At 48.0% G+C, this 7,411-nt stretch overlaps 1 long non-coding RNA gene across 4 annotated transcripts; it reads right to left on the reverse strand.

Moving 5' to 3' along the window:
• Positions 1-629: 629 nt before the first annotated feature.
• On the reverse strand, positions 630-5,163 carry LOC121107166. Of its 4 annotated transcripts, XR_006931732.1 has the most exons (6): positions 3,531-3,745; positions 3,278-3,415; positions 3,105-3,172; positions 2,780-2,958; positions 2,304-2,419; positions 630-741 (listed from the first exon to the last, which is right to left on the reverse strand). It is a non-coding gene; the product is annotated as an uncharacterized LOC121107166 (long non-coding RNA). The 4 variants fall into 4 exon arrangements; XR_005840805.1 differs by adding an exon at positions 5,103-5,163 and having other exon boundaries at positions 2,780-3,415; positions 3,531-3,714; XR_005840807.1 differs by having other exon boundaries at positions 2,780-3,172.
• Between the last annotated feature and the right edge of the window lie 2,248 nt (positions 5,164-7,411).

Below are 7,411 nucleotides of genomic sequence, written 5' to 3' on the forward strand. Positions count from 1 at the left end.
GGCAAAGCCAGGTAAGGCAACCAAGAATGAAGAGCAAGATGAGAACTCCAAGCAAAGCCAAGAACCATTCCTGAAAGGCAAGGAATGCTCTCCTCTGGGAGGAAGAAGCTAATGCAAAGAAAGAAACAGCTAAGACAAAGAGCCAACAAAACAGACACAAAGACAATGGAAAGCAAAGCAAAAGGCGCACTACTGAAAAGCAATAGGAGGAAAAACAACCAAGCAAGGGAAAACAAAGCAAACAAAACAAGGTCACCATCTCGTATTCCATTCATTTCCTTTACTCGTGTACAGCATGGCAAAGCAAAGAAACCAAACACAGTAAATAGACAGCAACTCTCATCACACAATATCTGGCTGCCACAGGACTTGCAAGGAGTGACACCAAGTTTTCTCTCTCTAGTCAGCACACAGAAGTTACTTCGGCTGCCTTTGCAGGAGAAGAGAGCCATCTCTTGCCATGCAGGGAGGGAGGACGTGGTGTATTTTCTAGCATCAAGTTACATGTGGTCAAGTCAGGTGATGACATACCTGCTCCCAGCCTGAATCGTCACCCTTCCTTAACGCTGTCACTGAAAGCTTGCTGCTACTGTGTTAGCTGATTCTTGCCAGCATTCCCTCCTGATGAGTTCACATACATCAGGGCTTGGACAAGTCTTACTGACGAGGGCATCAAAATTGGCATCTGGCCGCAGTGATCTTCTGGACACTAGCTTTTCATTACACGTGAAGCAATCTTTCCTGCAAGATATGAAGAAGGAGAGAGAACAATGCTCAGTCTGTGGCAAAAGAGAAGCGTGTGTCCCAACACTACCACTGTTAGAGAAAGCACTCCTCATGACTCAAGTTTTACAGAAAAGCTGGAACGAGGCTTGCTCAGCTACTTGATCTGGCTGTTCAAAGAGATTTAAAAAACAAACAAAACAAAACAACCAAACATGCATCTCTTTGCATCAGATTCAAAGGTGTGCTGATTCCAAGTGTGTTGAAGCAGTCTGTTTTTAGAGTCCCTGTAATATAGAGTATTATAGTCTGTCTTTAGAGTTCTATAATATGGAGTACTATAGAAGTCCTACTCTGCACATTATTTTTGCCCTTAATCCAATGGCAGGATTTGCACTGAGAAAGGAGGCATTTCTGATGCAGATTACAATGATGGCACAGTCCTTCATAGGACCGTAGGATGAAACAAAGATTCAGAAAACCCACTCTGAATTCAGGCACTCATTACTGGGAAACTCAAGCACAGTCTTGTCCTTCCTAACGTTTTGTTCTCAGTTAATTAATATGTTAGGCTCACCTGTCGTTTTTTTTCTCCTGTAAAACAAAGAGGTGTCACTTGCTTAAACGCCCCTGATTACTTTATGGACAACAGTGTTCTTGTTTCTTCCTAATGACAAGGGTATTTTTGCTAATTGCTCAGCAGAATTTCCACAGGCGGCAGTGTGCTTCAACTAAGTGTGACCTCCGAACACAGGCAGCCACCATCATCAGAAATTAATACTTACAATGACTGCCTTAACTGTTTTGCTGAGCCTTAATTGTTTTTGCTGAGCCTTAATTGTTTTTGCCTTTGAGGAAAACAGGAACTTGCAGTTGAACAAGACAAGAAAAGCACTCTGTACTTCATTGTACTCTTCATTTTCCTCTTGCCCCACTGATAACTACAGAAGGCAAACATGGGTAGCTTGGCCTTGAATGCCTCCAGGGATGGGACACCACAGCCTCTCAGCCTGTCCAGGTCCCTCTGGATTTGCTTCCCTTCCTTCCAGACTATCGACTGCACTGCCCAGTTTGTATCATCTGCAAACTTGCTGAGGGTGCACTCGATGCCATTGTCTGTGTCACTGATGAAGATGCTGAGGAGCACAGGTCCCAAGACCAACCCCTGAGGGACACTGCTTGTGATCAGCCTCCACCCTGGCACAAAAACCATTCGTCACAACCCTTTGGCTGTGTCCAGCCAGCCAAATCCTACTCCACTGAACAGTCCATCCTTCCAATCTATACCTCTTTAATTTAGAGAGAAGGATGTGCTGAGGGACCATGTCAAAGGCTCTGTAGAAGTCCAGGTAGATGATATCCCACCACCCTTCCCCCGTCGACCAAAGCCATCACTCCACTACAGAAGGCCACCAGATTGGTCAGGCACAATCTGCTCTTGGTGAAGCCATGCTGGCTGTCTCGGATCTCTTTGTCTCATGTGTGCCTTAACATAGCTCCTAGGAGGATCTGCTCCATGATCTTCCCAGGCACAGAGGTGAGGCTCACCAGCCTGTAGTTCCCCGGTTCCTCCTTCCTACCTTTCTTAAAAGTTCCCAGGATCCTGTTGTGATTCATCCACACGCAGACATTCTGGAAGACAAGCATCTGAGACTGGCCAAAAGTGGAACAGGACGACTGTTTGCTGAGGGCTTATCTTGCAAAAAACATTTTAAACATTTTTCATTTTTCCAAATATCAGTTCAGCCTCCCACTTCTTTCTCTAAAGCAGATAATAACATTTATGTCTGACCCTGAAATTCCAAGTGAAATGAATTATACACCCAGTGGTGTGAGCTGCCCAGAACAATCACTGAAAGACTATTCGGCCTTCTTAAAGGACACAGGGACCATCAAGTCCAACCCCTGGCTCCCCAAAGGACCACCCAAACTCAAACCCTGTGCCCAGGGCACACTGCCAGCTCAGATTCAAGTTGTCAGCAACCACAAACGCCCAGATCCCTCCCTTTTGGCAGGGCTGATCTCCAGCCCCTCGCCCCCCCCACGCTGTACGTACAGCCAGGGCTGCCGCATCCCAGGTGCAGAACGCAGCGCTTGCTCTTCTTCGTGCAGATGGGGACCACCCTCACATTTCTCCACATCTTGCTGCAAGGCCTCTCAACCCCCAAGGCAGTCAACATTCCTCCCAGCTTCACAGCAACCACAAACTTACTTCATACAACGGCCACATCTTGACTGGAACCAACAGAGAAAGCATTACAGAGAAATGGCCTTCTAATGGACCCCGCAGAATTCCACTGCTGACCAGAAGGGCAGCTGTCAGGCCATGGCTTCCCCTCGTCCCACACAGCCATCTTGTACTTGACATGGGACATTCTTACCGTCACATCGCCACGGCCTTACGATGTCATGAGCCACCGCCCTGACAACCGCTAGAAATACGGGAACCCTGACAACAGAACACCAGCTGAGATGCAAGCCAGTGCAACCAAGGCAGGCCTGCTTTGGAAGGCCAACATTCTAACTGGAAAAAATGCTCTCCTGCACTACTTACTTTGGTGCATTCTTTGCAATGCCACGGAGCTCAGTCTGCAACACAGGCAGACACTGCACTGAGCAGAATACAGTCACGTGGAAATGCCCATTTGCATTCTTTCTTTTTTAAGCACGTTGCCAACCAAGAAAAAGCCTCCTGTGGGATACAAATAAATTCGGCCTCAGGAGTCCTCTCCTTAGAGACTCTGCACAGCGCACTCTGGGGCTCTAAAGGGTCTCTTGCCAAAAGCAAAGCAGCCAGTCACACTCACATGAGTTCAGGGTGCCTTCGGAGCTCAGAGAGCTTCAGCACTTCAGTCCTGCGAGAAGAACTCCATCTGCAGCTTAAAACCACGGCTTGATGCAGGTTCTTCAGAGGAAAGTGACTGAACTTGGATTAGTGGAGGTGAAGCCTGAGCCAGCAGTTCTCCAAACTGCCTGGACGCACTTCTCTGCCTGAAAAATAGATAACCTCATTGCACGTACTGCGAAAAAGACAGCTAGACAACCGTACCGTTCTGTACACTTGCACTGCGTTTGCAAGGATCTGACCAAGGAAAAATGGTTTCTTCTGCAGCTAGCCAAAACAGGGGCTTCTTGGAGAGAGCAACAGCATGCACACACTGCCTGCAAGCCCCCTGGCATCCTTCTGCTGTGCTTATGGAGCACCTGGAGCAAGCAGGCACTGACTGCATCGCTCGTGGGGGCTACCACTGCTCAGATAACAACCGAGGGCGTGAAGAAATGTGGCAGGAGGAGCAGTGCATTCATAACGCAGCAACAAAGACTGGAGCACTGCTCAGACAGGTAGCAGAGCTCCTTCATTAGTGGTCACTGTTAACCCCATCCAGTCAGTGCTGAGCAAAATGAGGACTCTGCAAACTGCAGGTAATATTTCCTGCTGGCTCAGCTATAGTCATTTATGCAGCTTTTAGGGTGGTTTGGTGTTTTTTTCTTTCTTTTTCTGTTCCTTGCTTTTGGTGAGATGCTAATAATTCGTGCAAACTCCCCCATACACAACCAATCTCCATCAGATGATGAAGATAAGCCCCACTTCTAGCTATACACTGTAAAACGTGAAAATAAATCTGTTCAGAGATTTTGCGATGCATATGCATGCAACAAGAAAAGCAGAGGCAGGGAAAAGAAGAGCTGGCTTGCATGGCAGCAGGTGAGCAATGAAACCAGGGAAAAACACTTGGCTGTAACATTCACACCCGTCTCTCATCCCACCTAAGACCCAGAACACAACAACTTCAAAGTAATACTCTAACTGATCCCTACTGTAGTTGAGCCTCTAGACTGTCTCTGCTTCTCTGCTTCTGTAATTTAAGCTTCTTTTGTATCGCTGTTCAGCAGGCAAAACCTCACCCTAAGAAGGACAATACGCAAACTATGGGTGGAGTATGTATGTAGCCAAATCAGTAAAATGCGTTTGATATGAGACAACAAACAGATGTGAGACGATGCTGTCTGGAAATGGACCCATACTGACTTGAATATACGTACCAAAACACTAGAAATCACGTTTTTTACCATATTGGAGTCTTCCTGTTCCATCACTTAAGCTGTGTACAAAGCTCTGGGATGTCCCGTGAACCAGCAGGCACCTGCAGCCCTATCCCTTGGCATTACGACACAGGAAAAGAAATGGCACAGCATTGATAGCTTATCCCTTAGTTCACTTAAAGAAAAAGCAAGCATATTCCTGAATTACTGACAATCACCAAGCTTGAGCACCTTACGGATCAGGATTGTGACATTGCAGCTCTTCTCTCCAGCAACCAGAAGAGACAAATAGCAGGGGAATCATTGATTCAACGGTCTGCAAGAGAAATACTCACCTATGGAGAGCAGGAGACAAATCCAGCCTAGTTCAGGTGCAGCTGAAAGCTGTCGTCAGCCAAAGCCTCAGCAGTTAACCAGAATGCAAACAAAGCTATTCTTCGTCCGTTCATTTTTAAGTTTTTTAAGTTAAACACAATGCCTGCCATTAAAAAAAATAAAACAACAGAAAATAATCCTAAGTGGCTTTTGTTGGAATCAAAAACAGGAGAAAAAATCACTTGGAAATCACAGAAACGAGGTGGAATGACTCACACAGCTGGAGTGCTGTGATGGATGGCTAGCGACTTTTCAAAAGAGAGAGGCAAGGCAGGAAAGGCAGTGGTGCAGCCCTCTACGTTAAGAAAGAATGGGAAGTGGCTGGAGATGAAGGATGGCGATGATAGGGTTGAGAGCTTCTAGGTCAGAATAAAAGCAAAGGCCAGTAAGACTGACCTTATCGTGGGAGTGTGCTACAGGCCACCCAACCAGGATGAAGAGGTGGGCAAGACACTTTAGAGACAGCCGCATGAGGTCTCAAGGTCTCTCCCCTTGTTCTTGTGGGCTATTGCAAAGTCCCAGACATCTGCTGGATTTATAATACAGCAGATAGGGAACGTCCCAGAGGTTCCTCGAGTGTGTGGGAGATCACTTCCTGACACAGCTGGTGACGCAGCCAGCAAGGGGAAGCAAAATCCTGCTGTTGTTAACAGAGAAGGTCTTGTGGGGGATGTCAAGGCTGGAGGCCGCCTGGGGCAAAGTGATCGTGAGATTGCTAGATATCTCAATTCTTGCTGAACCACGGAGGGGAGTCAGCAGAACTGCACCTTGGACTTCCGGAGAGCAAACTTGAACCTCTTTAGGACCATGGTTGAGAGGTCCTTTGGAAGTACTTTTGGAGGGCGTGGGAGCCCAGGAAGGGCTGGCAATACTTTCAGGAAGTAATTTTAAAGGTGCAGGAGCTGATTCCACAGGATTATGGTCTGTGGAAGAGTGGGCAAGCTACTTATGATGATTACAGGTACGTAGCAAATATGTGCAGGGACAAAATTAGAAAAGCCAAAGCCCAGCTAGAACTGAGCTTGGCCACCAAGGTAAAGGGCAACAATAAATATTTCTGTAAATACATCAACAGCAAGAGGAGGGCTAGGGAGAATCTCCATCCCTTCTTGGATGCCGAGGGCAACTTGGTGACCAAGGATCAGGACAAGGCTGAGGTACTTAATGCCTTCGTTGCCTCAGTCTTTAATAGCAAGACTCATTACTTCCTGGGAACACAGTCCCCTGTGCTGGTAGATAGGAATGGGGACCCGAATAGGCCATGCATAATCCACAATTAGATGGGTTTTGGACCTGCTCCAAAGCTGGATGCCCGAGTCCACGGGGCCAGATGGACTGCACCTTACCTCAGTGCCAGGGTAGGTTATGGGATGGATAATGTTGGGATTAATTAAAGGTCAACCAGGGGATCAGGCCCGTCACAACGGGTTGACGACCGGTAGATCCTGTTTGACACAAGAACTCGCCCACGCCACCGTGGCCAGAGGAGACTCCAGCAGCAGCAGCAGCAGGAGCAGATCCCGTGGAGGGAGGAAGCAGGGGCAGCTGGGCCTGCTGTGCACATACACAGATAGACATGTAGATATCCTTGTCACTGCTCTTCTGCTCCACTTTTCTGGGGGACTGGGAGTTTTGTCTTCACACAGGAACTCCGCCAACAGCAGCATTTTCCAGTCCGTGGCACCTTGATCCCAGGATGTGCTCCGCACCGTGCTTCTAGGGCATCAACATCTGCTGTTGCACAAAGGCCCCTGAAAGGAAAAGCACCCTTGCACGTTTGCACTGCTCCCACACTCCCCAGAACTGTCTCTCAAATCTCATAAGAACACAGACTCTCTCAGACTCTTGACTGCAGCCCAGTAGCACAGCATCCCCTCTCTCACTTCATGAGCCAAGAGGCCATAGTTTGTCTCCCTTTTTAAGCTTCACAGACCCAATCAGGCAAGAACTTCGGTTTGCCATCCTGCAGCCAGGAATGCTCCAACCTGAGGGGGGGAGTGGCCGTGAGAGCAATGTCTCTGTGCAAGTGCAGCTCGTTCCTCCCCTCTGACAGGGGCAGAAGGAGTGAGGCAACAGACAAAAGCAGAAAGCGTCTGCATATCCCTCGTGTGCTCTAATTTCCTGCCTCACGCTGGGAAACGAGCTGAGCCGCTGGGCCTCTCCGTTATGCTTAGCTCTGCAGCTCGGACATCATCTTTACACTCAGCTGTTCCTTGTGCATAATGCTCCACACAATGACCCTGCAGAGCCAAAAGCCTGCCTGCCTGCT

The sequence above is a fragment of the Gallus gallus genome, chromosome 18 (genome assembly GCF_016699485.2).
Source record: "Gallus gallus isolate bGalGal1 chromosome 18, bGalGal1.mat.broiler.GRCg7b, whole genome shotgun sequence".
NCBI lineage: Eukaryota > Metazoa > Chordata > Aves > Galliformes > Phasianidae > Gallus > Gallus gallus.